Source organism: Amphiprion ocellaris, chromosome 15 (genome assembly GCF_022539595.1).
Source record: "Amphiprion ocellaris isolate individual 3 ecotype Okinawa chromosome 15, ASM2253959v1, whole genome shotgun sequence".
NCBI classification, from domain to species: Eukaryota; Metazoa; Chordata; class Actinopteri; family Pomacentridae; genus Amphiprion; species Amphiprion ocellaris.
This window is the reverse complement of record NC_072780.1, coordinates 33,430,236-33,445,978: the sequence shown is the minus strand read 5'-3', so window position 1 is coordinate 33,445,978 and position 15,743 is coordinate 33,430,236. Positions and strand designations below refer to the sequence as shown.

Below are 15,743 nucleotides of genomic sequence, written 5' to 3'. Positions count from 1 at the left end.
GCAGTCCGTACTATAGGCTTTAGTCTGTTTCTGTCCTGCTGTGTGGCTGATCCAGAGGTACACAGGACAGATTGGATGACTGCAGTGTAGAACTGGATCAACAGCTCCTGCAGCAGGCCATGTCTCCTCAGCTGTCGTAGGAAATACATCCTCTGCTGAGCCTTTTTCAGGATGGAGTGGATGTTCGTCTCCCACTGCAGGTCCTGAGAGATTGTAGTCCCCAGGAGCTTGAAGGACTCCACAGCTATGATGTGAGGTGTTTAGCCACCCGTCCATCCATTTTCAATTATGATCATGTCTTTGATAGTTTTACTTTAATAAACTTCTGGCATTCTTCACTTTAACCAAAGCACAAACAGTACCTCCTCCACCACAAATAAAAACAACATGGTGTGAACTTCATTTCATCCTGTGCACATTTTGGAGTTGCTAAGAACAGCTGTGTTTTCTTATTTCTATGCATATTTTCATCCAGTCATTCAGTTTCACAGTTACTTAGTGACTATAAAAAGGATGGTTGCAATACTACACTGCACCAGAACTTAAATTAATTAGAAGGACTTACTTAAAAAAAAATGCATCTGCATGTGTTCTGTTCATGTGTCACTGTAACTACATGTAGCTTTCATCAGGCCTTCCTGAGCTGGCATGCTGCACAGTTTGCATTTACACCTGCTTGAATTTCGGCTGGTCCTATGTCCTTTTCGATCTTTGTGTAGTCCCACAATCTGATTTTTCAGTTCCAAGTGGAGCCAAGATACAGACAGACACAGGTTGTAGCTTCAAAATTAAGAAAGTTCAGGTTTTCTAATTTGTGGGTCAATAATCACAGGCATTGTTCCCTCTAAGCTGCGCGCGTGTGCAATTCCGCACTGCTGACACGGTCTCCGCGCACAGAAAACCTGCGCTGCGCACAAAAAAAAAAAAAAAAAAAATCCAACCTAAATTGTAAATAAAATAAACACGTAACAATTCATTCTGTGCTATTTTTCAATGTGAGTCAGTGAGTGACCAGTGACTGGCTGCTGCAGCCAATGATGCGATTCACATACGTATTTACCATAGACTGTATATAATGGTATTTATGTATGGAAGCAAATCAGACTCATCAGATTCTGAATTTTAAAAGCTGCTGAATTTCTTACTTTGAATTTTTTTTGCATCAAAATTACGTATGTGAATTTTTTATGCCTGAATTTAGCTCATCAAATTTCTAAAAAACAGTTAAAAATTCAATGTCTTCAAAATTCACCATCAAAAAATTCAATGTTCAAAATTCGCCATCAAAAAATTCAATGTTCAAAATTCACTGTCAAAAAAATCGCTGTTCACATCCGGGGGACTCAGGCGTAAACAATCGATCCTGGCCAAAATCGAACCAATGCCCAGCCAATCACGTGGCGCTCCTCCGGTCATGTGACGCAGACGGTTCACCTCACAAGACCGGGGACAACCACGGCTACCAGCATGAACGACGGCGCTTCAGTGAGTGTATTAATCCTTTTTGTTCTGTATGTGGTTTGTTTTTGTGAGAGTCAGTTCGCTGTAATGCATGCCGTTAGCTGCGCTAGCACAGCGTTAGCCACGCTAATACAGCGCTAGCACAGCGTTAGCCGCGCTAATACAATGCTAGCACAGCGCTATCACAGCGTTAGCCGCGCTAATACAGCGCTAGCCACGTTAATACAGCGTTAGCCGCGCTAATACAGCGCTAGCCACGCTAATACAGCGCTAGCCGCGCTAGCACAGTAATGAGGTCATACAGACAGCACGTTCTGCAGCTGGGTAGTTGAGTAACAATTTTATAAACGCACAAATGGGTGGAAGTGTGATTTATGCGCCCAAAATGCAGTTAAATCACAGAGCAGTGTAAAGAAACTGGTCACCTAGCAAACTGAATTAGTCTAGGTAACATTTTATTATGTGTTTTCTGCTCAAGTGAATGTTCTGGTTTGTTTCATTTTAAATTACTCCTGATCTTGAAAGGTTTTAAACTGTGCAGTCAAAGTAGTTACAACTGTGAGCGAATAGCTTGAAATGAACTGCCCTAGACTGCTCTGTTCATAGCCCACCATTCTTTCACAGCTGTATCAAGAGTTATTGTGCAATGAAAAATAATAGATAAATGCAGCCCATTTTTTCAACTGTTTCCTGTTTAGTATGCGTACCCTAGATTGTTTTTGATCATTTGTTGTAGCCATTTATTTAATCAATTTTAATCCACTCCATAGCAACACCGTCTGAACTGACCAGTCTGGTGAAATTCTGGACTGGATGGGAGACTCTACCAAGAACTCTCTCCACAGAAGTAGTGAATGGCAGATACCCCACAGCCTCCTCTTGCTATGAGACCTTACATTCCCAGGACGTTACAAGGACTACACATCATTTAAGACTGACATCCTGGCCTGTATTTGCACTTGCCAGTCAAGATGTTATGTGTTGTTCTCTAGTTAGTTTTACTTGACTGACAAAACTAAGTGCACTGTTGGATTCCCTCCCCTACCTGTTCTCCCAACTCACCTGACAGGTTATCTGGCTCAAGTATGCGTGTTTCTGCCATACATTTAAAGTATCTGAAGTTAAGAATATTTCTGGTGAACAATACATGCAATCACGGCATTAATGCAGGAGTAAAAAATGAACTGGACTGTATGGACTTTATTTTCTCACTGGTGAATGGGATGAAAATCCGTTGCAATATTACAAAACAGCAGCCTATAAATAAATAAATAAATAAATAAATAAAAAAAAAAAAAAAAAAAAAAATATATATATATATATATATATATATATATATATATATATATATATATATATATATATAGTATGCCAAATACTGTCAGAGCAAAAAATATTTTTAAATTGGCTGTCACTGTCAACCTACTTCAACAGGCATTTTTTTGCACATTGAAATTTGAGGTTGTTTGAATTACACTATCTCAGAACAATGATGAAGAATCTATAATACTGAACAAGTAGGTCAATAATCTCAGATTATGGGTGAGTTGAAATATGAAAAAAATGAAGTGGTCTATGAAAAGTCCAATCTTTGAAACCTGACATGTTGTTTTGTGTAGTTTCTTTGTAAATTAGCCCTGCATCCAGTCATTACCATGACATTGGCATAATGGAACCATGACCGCATATATCGTTCTGGAGATAGTGGCATTTTTCTAATGGCAAATTTTCATGCTTTGACAGATACAGTGGTGGAAAAAAGTTTTCAGGCACCTTGAAAATTTTCCAGAATCTCAAATATTATCGTGAAATATTTGTTGGAAAGTCTTTTGTGTTTCAAAAGGTGTGACTGCATTAGACAGACACAAATGATGCTTTTTTTTGTTTATTGTTTACATGACTAACAAAACTAAATTCTACCAAAATGACCCAATACTAAAAATGTCTTATTTTTAAGGAACCAATGAATTTCAAGTTTTTATTGACTTTTTTAGGATTTGTTTCGTATTATGGCTGTGACTGAACTAATAGAAATTGCATTTGAAGACCTCAGAGGGATTCTTAATGCAATATATTTCACAAATGTAGGAGGTGTCCAAAAACTTTTTTCCACCGCTGTATTTAATAGCAATCTGATATGCTTATGTTAGCAAGACAAATAAATGAAAATTTCAGGCTTTTATCTTGAATTATTCTTGAGATATTATATATATATTATATATAGCCTCAAATTTGAATGTGAGAAAAAAATACTGAAACTAGGTCTATGGTCCACTTAAAAAAATCTAAGAAAGTATTTGACATACTAAGCTAATATTTCACAGATACCATTGTCTATACATGGGACAGACATATTAAGTTCCAGTAAGTTGTACAGGTGCTCTGGGGATGTGAGCATTGTTTGTCGCCCAGCTGCTCCTCTCTCTGAGTGCACAGTTGCAATGCACTGATTCCTGTTTTCTTTTTCTGAGCTGATAAGATGGTGTAGCTGTGTTAGTGCATTTAAAATAGCTGGGCAAACTTCTACTTGGTTGGATAAAGCATTTAAAAACACAAGTTCTTGTGTGCAAGTGAACTCTAAGAAGTCCAGATCCAGAGGCATGCGTCCGAGAATATGCTCCAAACGAGAACAAAGTCTCACATAAAGATGATTTAACAATAGTTCCTAGAACAGAGAAAAACAAAGTTATATAATGCAAACCACCAATGGGATAAATGACTTAACCTGACTGAAAGACTAGACTGCCTCATTAGACATTTCTTTTAGAACAAATTAAGAGGAGGTTACGCATACTAAACAGGAAACAGTTGAAAAATGGGCTGCATTTATCTATCATTGCACAATAACTCTTGATATACCATGCTGTGAAAGAATGGTCAGCTATGAACAGAGCAGTCTAAGGCAGTTCATTTCAAGCTATTCGCTCACAGTTGTAACTACTTTGACTGCACAGTTTAAAACCTTTCAAGATCAGGAGTAATTTAAAATGAATCAAACCAGGACATTAACTTGAGCAGAAAACACACATAATAAACAAAGTGTTACCTAGACTAATTCAGTTTGCTAGGTGACCGGTTTCTTTACACTGCTCTGTAGGGTTGCCACCCGTCCCTTAAAATACGGAAACGTCCTTTATTTGACAATTAATTGTTGCGTCCCGTATTGATTCAATACGGGACGCAAGTTGTTCCGTATTTTCATAAATGTCTCATACACGTCTGTCACACACTCATCAAAACTGCATAATGAATAAAATAAAACACAGGAAATATTAAGGGCAACCAATTTCATCTTCGTAGGACCTTTGTAGCGAGGACCCGATGCCAGGTCCAGTGGACAGACTTCAGACGTCTCTGTGTGTCCGGTCCTGTCCGGTCCTGTCTCTGGTTGCCTGGTTACAGAAGCTGCTGCACCTGAAACTCCACAACGTCTAAAGAAGCAAAAACGTTTGCAAATGTACAGACTGGAGTGGGAAGAGTGGAACCCCTGGCAGTGGGTACAAGGCAAACTGTGTTTTCTGTTGCTCATGGACTGGCTGAAGTAAGGCAGCATCAGGAGGCAAACATGGAGGAAATACGAGAACAGAGAGAACCCAACCAGCAGGTCACAGTTTATCATCATCTAATCATCTCCTGAAGTCCATATGGTAAGTGGACATCATGATGAGATCAGCTAGATTTCCTACAGTATATGGCTGTGAATTTACCAGAGGATGCTTATAATAATGCTGATGTGGCCGTAGACTCTACACTATTTTAGTGACTCAGTAAATGCCTACGTTGGTTATTATTTTTTAAATACTTTTTAGTTTTTAATAAACATTTATTTAATAGCCTATATGTAATCAAACATGGCCTTTGCCTAAAAAGAATAATATTTCATTGCACAAGTAAAAGTATAGTAATTTTTAAAACTGTTCAAATTATTATATGTTGCTAAAAAACAAAAAAACACAAACAAAAAACACATCATAGTAATATTTCAATTAAAAAAGCCTATAGTATAGCATGTTCCCAACAAATGTCATAGTATGGCCTTTGGTCCAGAAAATGTCCATAGTATAGCATGTCATCCAACAAACGTCCATAGTACAGCATGTCGCCCAACAAACGTCATAGTATAGCATGTCGCTCTAAAATTGTCATAGTTTAGCATGTTGCTCTTAAAACGTCATAGTATAGCATGTCGTCCAACAAACATCATAGTATAGAATGTCACTCAAAAAATGTCAGAGTGTAGCCTTTGGTCTAAAAATGTCATACTATAGCATGTCGCTCCAAAAACGTCAGAGTATAGTCTTTGGTCCAACAAACGTCATAGTATAGCATGTCGTTCAGAAAACGTCATAGCATGTCGCTCTAAAAATCTCGTAGTGTAGCATGTCGCTCTAAAAACGTCATAGTATAGCATGTCGCCCAAAAAACGTCATATTATAGCCTTTGGTCTAAAAACATCATAGTATAGCATGTCGCTCAGAAAACGTTATAGCATGTCGCTCTAAAAACGTCATAGAAAAGCCTTTAGTCCACAAAACGTTGTTGTGTCCCGGCTGTCTGAAGTAGGTGAGGAGCAACACAAAAAGTCCAAACGCTGGTTTCCAGAGGGTTTGACGAGTATTTATTTGAAAGACTAAGTTTACAACAACACAACATGTGAGGGGGTTAAAAGCAAATGGGTGTTAGTAAAATAAAAATAAATCAACAGAACTAAAAGTGAACTTCACGTTGACATTGATGGGCATTCCAACCAGGAACAAAGTAAAAGACAATCAATACAAAAAAAAACTCTTCCTGTTCACCTCTTAAAACCCAAAAACACACCACAGTAGCACCCTAAACTAAAACTACCAATGGGTTCCCTGTTTTCCTTTCTGAACAATTCAAAGGTCCCTCTCTATCTCCCCACACATCCACCAACCACTGGAACACATCTCCAAAGTTCTGCTGGGCCTGCTCAGCTTCTCCTCAGAAGAAGTTCCGCCACCTACCAGATGAAGGAGCCTTTTGAGAGGCAGCTGGCATCGTGATTGGACTGTACTTTGGTCTGTTCCAATCCAGCTTCAGCTCCAGAGACGGCAGGCCGGACGAGTCAACGGAGGCCGGGTGGACGAAGACATGCAGCTGAGTACAATCCAGAAAACAACAGAGGAGGAGTGCAGCAGCCCAGGACCAGAACAAACAGAGTAGCATCGTATGTCTCTTAGAAAACATCATAGTATAGCCTTTGCTATGAAAAAACGCCATCATATACATCGTATATTGTACAAATAACAAGTCAAGGAAAGAGACATACATTGTAGAATTGTAGTAATTGTCGGCTGACTGATTTACTGATTATCAGTATTTTATTTTTTTTGTTGATTTATGGTAATAAATACATTTAAAAATGGCGCTACTTTGGCTCTGAACCTTTATCTACCTGTGGTCGCTCTGTCTTCTGGAGTGATTTAATTGGTTATCCGTCACGAATAAAACTCTTTTAATTTAACATCTGTAAACAAAACAAAAACGTACCAACAAAGTTTTCTGTTAGAGTTTGTGTTCTTCTAAGTTTAACTCCAAGATTTTAAATATTTTCATTCACTGCAAATGAATATCTACTCCAAATGTCTCAGTAATAATCATTATCAGCCTTAAAAACCCACAAAACACCCCTCTGTACTCGACCACACTTAGTACAGTCCGGTTCCCCCTTCTATAAATCTGCTTGGAATCGTCCACTTCCTGTTTGTCAAAGTGGCCTTCTACCTGGACAGGTTTTGTTGGAGCTCATGCAGCAAACATTTTGGGTAACTGCACTTTAATATGGATGGATGACACTGAATTAGAGTCTGTTTTCATGACTGAGTTAAGATGTGTAGCTCTGTCATTAAATAGTAAATTATTTCTCAGAATTCACAGAGAAAAGTCTGAAATGTTTGCTAGGTTAGCGTCCCACATGTTCTTTGGCTCAGCTAAAGCTAACTCTCTCCAACTTCTGGATCTCTTGAGTTGCTTGTTGTTAAAATATCTTGCTAGAGGTGCTGAAGCTCAGAAAGTCTGAGATGTTTGTTCAAAATAAGCTCATTCTCAAGTCTTCTCTAAACTGTCCTCTTTTGTTTGAACTTTCCCTAAACTTAGGAGTTAATGACAGAGCAGCACATCCAGACTCAGTCTCATTTATGTAGAGATTAAACTTCAGTGTCATTCATTGATGTTAAAGTGCAGTTTTTCAAATGTTTGTTGCACCAAACCAGTCCAGGTGGAAGACAATGTGAAGAGAAAGCTCCAGAGGATGAATATCACACATTTACGTTGGAAATAAATGTCCTTTAATTAGACATTGTCATGCAAAAGTTGGATTTCCCTTTAATGATGTTCAAATCTTTGTTGAGTGTTTCGTGGATGTTGGTTTCTAAATGTTTTTTGACACTCGGCCCCAAAGATTAAAACCTTTTACAGCTCGCACGCTGCAAAAATTCACGTTATCAACTATGTTTCTGACTAAACTAAGATAAAACGTGAAAAACTGCCTGATTCCTGCATCATGAATGTAAATCTTTTTGGTTTTTATGACAGTAAACTGAATATATTTGGGTTTGACATTTTATAAACCAAAACAAGAAATGAATTACTGGAGAAAATCGACAGATTAATGGTCAAAGAAAATGTGTTTTCCAACATATATGGCTGAATTACTCCATTACAAGATACATACAATTTGAATTCAATTTTATTTATATAACGCCAGTTACAGGTGAAATTGTCTCAAGACACTTTATTTTTCCATTTTCTGTCACATTTAAAATATGACAGTAAGAAATTTAAACCGCTTGACTAATCCAATTTATTATTTGGTTTTTAAGAGACTAATCGACAACTAAAATAACTTTCTCCACTAAAACTAATAAACATGAGGTCAAATAGAAGGAACAGTTTTAAATACTGCAGTCCCACGATGACAAGAATAAAGTTTCTCAACAAAAACTAAATCTGCTGGTGGATTCCGATAAAGTCCTAATAAATGATAAAGTGTGACACTAAAGGTTTGTGGTGCTAAAAATGTCCAAGTAAAGATATGAAGTTGAACATCTGGATGGAGGTTGATAAAAAATTGACCTCCCTTCATTTCTCTGGAGCCGACTCCATGGATTTTATGGATGCTGGTTAAAGACCTGCTCTTCTAGTCGTCTTCCTTCTAGTCGCTGTAAAAAGTCAGTCCATCCTGGCTGACATCAACACCTCTTCATGACAACTTGTTCTGCCTCCGACCTGGTGGAAACTCCAGAAACTCGGGAAAACCTGTCGATACTCGAAGAACTCGTGGAGACTCGAAGAACTCGTGGGGCGGGGGAAGGTGTGGTGGGTGGTGGGGGGAGGTGGGGGAGTAGAGGGGGGAGGCTGCCACCCACCTCCCCGCCTACTCTCCGCCCTGACTCCTCCCAGACTCCGCCTTGGCTCTGCCCATGTGGTGACTTCAGAAACTACGATGCCAAAGGGACGACGAATTTATTTCTTTTTATCTGATCTGTAGCTCAGTGAGTTAAGGATTTGCCTATGGAGCTGCAGGTCGCTGGTTCAAGACCAGACACTTCTTAAATTTTATCAAAATCCTGACAAAGACGAACAAAGAAAAAGGCCAGTGGCGGGTCTTGAACCTGCGACCTTCCACTTGGTAGTCCTCTTCTTATCCCCCTGAGCTACTCACTCAGATACTAAATCTTCTTTTTTTTGCGCATTTATCATCTATTTTTTGTCGTTTTTTGAGTTTTTTTTTTACTCGAGTCTCGACTCGACCGTTTTTCTCAGGAGGTTGGGCTTCAGCCTTTGTGCTGGAGGGTTGAACCCTCAGTTCCAAGACTTTCCAAGCCTCCAGACCTCCCGAGTCCTCAGGACCTGAGCTTTCAGACAGTCTGAGGGCTGAAATTTTCTAAGTCCCACAGTAGTTCTCTGTTAGATTTAACTTTCAGACAGTCCAAGGACTGATATCTTCTAAGTTCCTGAGTAGTTCTCTGTTAGTTTGAACCTTTAGACAGTCTGAGGACTGAAATTTTAAAAGTTTCTCAGTACTTCTCTGTTAGTTTGAACTTTATGGTTAACAGAAGCCTTAAAACTTTTGACCATGAGTCTTGATTTCACATTTAGATCATCCATCTGAGTTCTTCTCAGACCTTCACCTGTGGGTTTTTTAGAAATACTCAACAAACTTTGATTCTCTTCACTGAAGAGTAAAGTTTGTGGAGATCAGAAGGTAACATTAGTTTGATAAATGCCTTCAACTACTAGCAGACTTTATCTGGAAAGCAGTTTTCTGAAATGAGTTCTTAGTAAATCTGTCCACAATGAAACCAAGAACATAGAAAGAGGAAATGTTTGAAGAAACAACGATGTTTTCATTTCAGACTAGAAAACGCTTTCAGACCTTTATCTGTTTTTGCTCTTTTGATCATTTTATTGTTTCTTCTGTTTAATTTGATCTTCTAAAGTTTAACTGGTGTCTTTTCAAATGTTTTGTCTTTAGTTTGATTCTTCTTAAATGTTTAGTTTTGCTCTTTTCTCACCTTTTAATCTTTTCTAATGTCTGATTTGATTTCCAAATGTTTTGTCTTTTTAATGTTTAATTGTTTTTTCAAATGTTTTATCGGCTTGTTTGAAAAATTTCCTTTTCTTTCCCCGTGTTTAATTTTTCGATTAAATCTTTAAGGTTTTTCTTTTTAAATGTTTTACCACCTTTCAATGTTTAATTTTCTTTTTAAATGCTTCATTGTATTTTCTGTTTAATTCCTATTTAAAGTTTTATTGTCTTTAAGATTTAATTTTCCAATTAAACATTTAATTTTTAATTCAATGTTTTGTATTTTTAAAGGTTTAATCTAATTTAATGTTTTGTATTTTTGAAAAATGTGTAATATTCTTGTTTAGTTTTATTTTTTAAATGTTTATCTAAAATATTTAATCTTCAATGTTTCATATTTTTGTTTAATAAATGTTGTTTAATTTCATAATTCCGTTTTGTATCTTCTGTTTATTTAATTATTTTGTCTGTTTAATATAATTTAATTGTATTTAATGTTTAATTTTCTTTTTAAAAGTTTTGTTGTATTAAATGTTTTTTTCCTTTGATTTAATTGCTTTTTTAAAATGTAATTTATTTCTTTAATCTTTTTCTTCTGTCAAGATTTTAACCTCAACCTTAGAAATGAAACAAACCCTTAAATCACAATGAAAATACTTCTGTTGTCACAATCATGAGTTAGTCAATTATTCAGTTTATCAATTGAGCTTTATTTGTTTAGCACCTTTTACACAGATGACAAAACTGTGAAAAAAAGAGAAAAAACTATGCTAAAACTATGATTAAAACAAAAAACATATTTTAAAAAAAAGATTTAACATGGTAATAAAATCTGTTGTGTCCAGGGGATGGAGGGAGTTTACTGAAGTCTTCTTGGGCTCACATGGCAAATCATTTAAAATATAAACTTTATATTCAGTCTAAGGAAACTGGAAACTGCAGAGTTACAGAAGAACCAACATCTCCTGTTTTCTCCTTTAATGAGTCGATTCTTGTGCTTTCAGACCTAAAGAACTACAGACTCTTCACAACCTGCTCAAACTCTTGGTACAGGACCTCACCACACGGGTCAAGAAGGTTTCCATCTCATTTCTACTCTGAAGCTCACCTTCTCCTGCTCAAACTGCTGACAAATGTTTCTGCTGCTCTAAAGTCTGGTCTCCAGAACTTCCTAAAAACTCTCAAAGCCTCTTCTGCTGCAGGTTGCTTTGTAGAACTGTTCCAGAAAACCTCACTAAACCACATGGAGGGGCCTCAAGATAGTCGTCCAAATGAAACCATACAAAAACCAAACTAGCACAACCCAAACGCTAAAGTCTCCTGCAGCCTACCAGAGAACCTCTGAGAACAGAGAATCAGGACAGGAACTCTTACCTTCTGGACAACCAACGCTGGTTCTCAAACAAGAATACAGAATGTGTCTGACCAAAAACCTCTAAAGACTCACTACAGCCAAGATAAAGACACAACTCAGCTGCACCAAATCCACTAATCACTGCACACATTAGCACCATGTGCTAACTGTGGCTAAAGAACAACATTTACCAAGACAACTATCCAGTACAAAGCCCTAAAACACACCAAGAAACACATTAAAGATGATTTTACTGCTGGAAGCTGCAAGCCAACACCTAAAGAACGAACTAAAGCAATGGAACCAAACCCAGTTCACTGGTGAAGAGAAACAGAGGAAATGTTTGTCTGCAGCCACATAAAGCAGGAAGACACTGAGCTGCTCAGGTGTTCCTGATAACACCAAGCTGCCACCTGGACAGCCAATAGGAACACAGCTTCCTGGAAGTCCAGAGGGTTGGGTTAGTGAAGGAAATTTAGTTTAAAGTTGAGGCAGAAAGTTAACAAAGAAAGTTGAAAACCACCTTCTGATACCTGAAAGTTCACACAAAGAACACCTGAACATGTCAAACTGGTTCCATAGTAGAACCATCATTGTAAAAACATCATAGTATGGTGTGTTGCTCAAAAAACATTAGGACCCGGCTGTCTAGGGTCGCAGAGGAGCAACACAAAAACAGGTGGTATATTCCACCCAACATCCTTGAACATAAACTTAAAAAGTTCGTTCAAAGGAATATTCCACCCAAAATCCTTCAATGTAGACCAAAAAATCTTGGTGTAAAGCAGTATTCCACCTTAAATGTAGAGCTAAAGGATGGTTTGGAGTAATATTCTACTCTAAAATCTTCCAATGTAGACCTAAAAGGTTGATCTGATGGTATATTCTACCCAACATCTTGGAACATTTACCTAAAAGGTTGGTTTAATGGTATATTCCCAGAACCCTTGAACATTGGGCTTAATGGTATATTCCACCCTAAATACTTGTACATTTACCAAGAAGTCAGTGTAAAGGAAATGTAGACCTAAAAGGATTATTTAAAGGAATATTTAAACTATTATTTTCATTATTTAATAATCTGTTATCAGTCAGAACCCTGGCAAACTTATTTTCATCAGTTTTTTAGTGGAAGTCACAAATAAAGGAGCTCTTGGTTTTTCCCAGCGTTACTGAGTCCAAAGCTGCTGTTTCAACACAGAACGTTCACATGCATCCACAAACCTCTCAGCACTCAAACATCCACAGACAGGAGGCCGGCTGGACCGAGGCTCGGCGGCGTCCTCAGACCCACGAGTCGGGGAGTCGCTGAACTTGTTGGTCCGGTTTGAAGGCCTCCATGTGGTCCAGTAGAAGTCCACGTAGTTGGTGTTGGCTTTGAACCACAGCGACTGGCTGCCATCAGGTGGACCTGCTCGTCCTCGTAGGACTCCTCCTGTAGCCTTGAGGGAACCACAGGAACATTCAGTAGCTGTTGGAGTTCTTCCTGTCAGGCTCGTGGTAGAACGGCTCTGAAGAATCTTGTACTTGTCTTATCTGGAACAATCTAACAGCCTAAACTGTTAACAGCAGGTGTAAAGAAGCAAACACACAAGCATAGATTAGGACTCAAACTAGATTTATTTTAGAAAACAAATCAGCTTAGAGGCATTTGTTCACACATGTGGCTGAATAGGAGGCCGTCCAATCAGATTGGAGGTCTTCACTCTGTAGGTTGTTTGTTGGGTGAGACTCTTGGACCTCCATCAGCTGACGTGGATGTTTGATGGTCTTCCTCTCTAGTGCCAGATGATTCATCCATGAATTCAGCAGCTACAGACTGAAATGAAGCTCATGCTGCCGTTATTGAATTCCTGTTCCAGATCAAATGTTCAGAGCTCACCTTGAATGCAGCCGTCTGCTGTCTGATAGTTTTTCTCATTGTAGTCTTCAATAAAGTCTTTTTCCTCATGTCAGGATGTGGTGAGACTCTTTCTCAGTCTCTGCAGACGTCCCTCATTGTGCATCTCCAGAGAAGAAACAGAAAAACTGCTCACTGCTTCAGCATCACAAATGCTCTCCAGCATTGAGAGTGTTTTAGGAATTCATTCATTGTGTTGTGAACTTTGAAGGAGCAGAAACTTTACAGCTGCCAAAGATATGAGCTCCAATTCTGGATGTTTTAGGAAATGAAGTTCATCAAATGAACACTTGATTTTTGCTGATAACTCATTAAATTACTGAAGAAATCCAACATAAAAACCTGTAAACTCTCAGGCAGCTTTTGTTAAAGTTTGTCTATAATTCTATCATCATGTTCTGGAACCAGGACTCTGCAGAAGTTCCTTCAATCAGATACTTGTGTGTTTCTATTTAAGGCCTCAGGTTTGAACGTACAGCAGAGGATTAGAAAGGAGTGATTTTAATATTTTAATCAGTCCAGTAAATGTTTGGAGTAAAAATGATTAAAATTTGGATTTAGATAGATTTGTGTCAAAGAATATTGTAGAGTCTCACTTAAATATCTCCAAATGAGTTCAGTGTATTTACATTTTATAGAATATTTGATTTCTTAATCTTAATACTGTAGAGTCTGACCCTAAATATTATAATAATGATGTAAATCTAAATAATAAATAATATTGCAGTGCAGAGTCATTAAATTTAATCAGTTAAACTTACATAATAAATATCACTGTACAATCTTAACCTGAACATTCATATTATTGAGGTAAATTTACATAAATCCTGATATTCTAGTCTTAACTGGAATATGTCTAACATGAATCTTTTTGTATTGTGCTGATAAACAACAATAACCTGACTTTCAGATAATATTTATTCACTGTGTATTGGCTAGTACAGAAGTATTAGTACAGAATATTATTTCTTGTTTCATGTGTGATAATTGGCAGTAAACATTCTAAGAAGTGGAAATTGTCAGGGTTGTAATATTGCTGTTCTTGCACAATATTTGTGACTTAATTGCCCTCAGGATGCTGTTGTTGAGCTACCAGTTTTACAGAACAGGCAGATGTTGCAGCTAATGATGTTGTAATTCACATAAACAAGGAAACAAGTCCATCATAATTTGAATGTTAACAGTCCAAAATGAAAAGGTCATATACAGCTTTCCTATTGGGTTAAAGAGCAAAAAAAAAAAAACATGGAAAAAAACTTTGTAAAAGCGAGAGGTCGGTAGCAGCTTTAAAACTTACAACCACCCCCCAAAATATCTGTTGTACCCCCCGTGCCCCCCCCCCCCACTAAAATTAATCTGGATCCGCCCCTGTCTGACATGAAAGCTGGGATCGTTCTGCAGTTACTGTCCTCAATGAGCAGCAGGTGGCGCTGTGAGCTCCTCCCCTTCACAAAGCACAGGAGGTCAGTCTAGTGACCTGCAGCATCCCACTGTCTGATTAGAGGAAGGAGACCCACAACACTCCATGTCCAGACGGCAGATGAATCAAAGTCTCTGCAGATCCCGTCCTGCTTACAGAGCGGGATGGAAATGAAAATGTTTCTTCACTGTCACACTAAAATAAATCACTGCATTTAGCCTCTAGTTCAGAAACATATTTTGGGTATTTTAAACTCACTTTTTGTCTCTCCTACAACGTTGATTACAATTACATGCAAACAAGAAATTATGCAAATTAGGCGATGACATCATTTAGCGACTTCTAGTGACTTTAGGACAGCCAATAGCTACTTTCCTTACTGAGGAGTTGGCAACACTGGTCAAAACATAAACGATGCCTCTTTCCCATCGTTGTAAGGTAGACAATGTGCTACAAGCCCAGTTTTATCAACAGTAGCTGTCTTTCAAGCTGCATGAATAACATTGATGTCTATGGAGTGAACAGGGACTGTGTGCAAATTGCAAAACTGCTGCAACAGCAAAGAGAGACACAACTATTCAATAGCTTCTCTCTGATACACTGTAGTGTCACCAGAATCACTGCAGCCTTCAACTGGCTCCTGTTGACACCAATGTTATTTCTGCAGCTTGAAAGAAGGCTACTGTTGATAAAACTAGGCTTGTAGCACATTGTCTACCTTACAGCGATGGAAAAGACGCATCGTTTATAATGAGTTATTGATGGTGGAATTCTGAATCTGTGAATATCTTTCCGATTTTACTGAACTGTGGCCCCAAGGAGCCGTGGTGGGCGTCCTTTATTTTCATTTCTGAAAGGTGGCAACCCTACTGCTCTGTGACTTAACTGCATTTTCGGGCGCATAAATCACACTTCCACCCATTTGTGCGTTTATAAAATTGTTACTCAACTACCCAGCTGCAGAACGTGCTGTCTGTGTGACCTCATTACTGTGCTAGCGCGGCTAACACTGTATTAGCGCGGCTAGCGCGGCTAACGCTGTGATAGCGCTGTG

The 15,743-nt window shown here is 38.2% G+C and overlaps 1 long non-coding RNA gene across 1 annotated transcript; it reads left to right on the top strand.

The window, feature by feature from the left end:
* Window positions 1–1,443: 1,443 nt before the first annotated feature.
* Window positions 1,444–6,852, top strand: LOC129350640 (uncharacterized). The gene is made up of 3 exons (XR_008604113.1): window positions 1,444–1,485; window positions 4,762–5,108; window positions 6,348–6,852. It is a non-coding gene; the product is annotated as an uncharacterized LOC129350640 (long non-coding RNA).
* The last annotated feature ends 8,891 nt before the right edge of the window (window positions 6,853–15,743 follow it).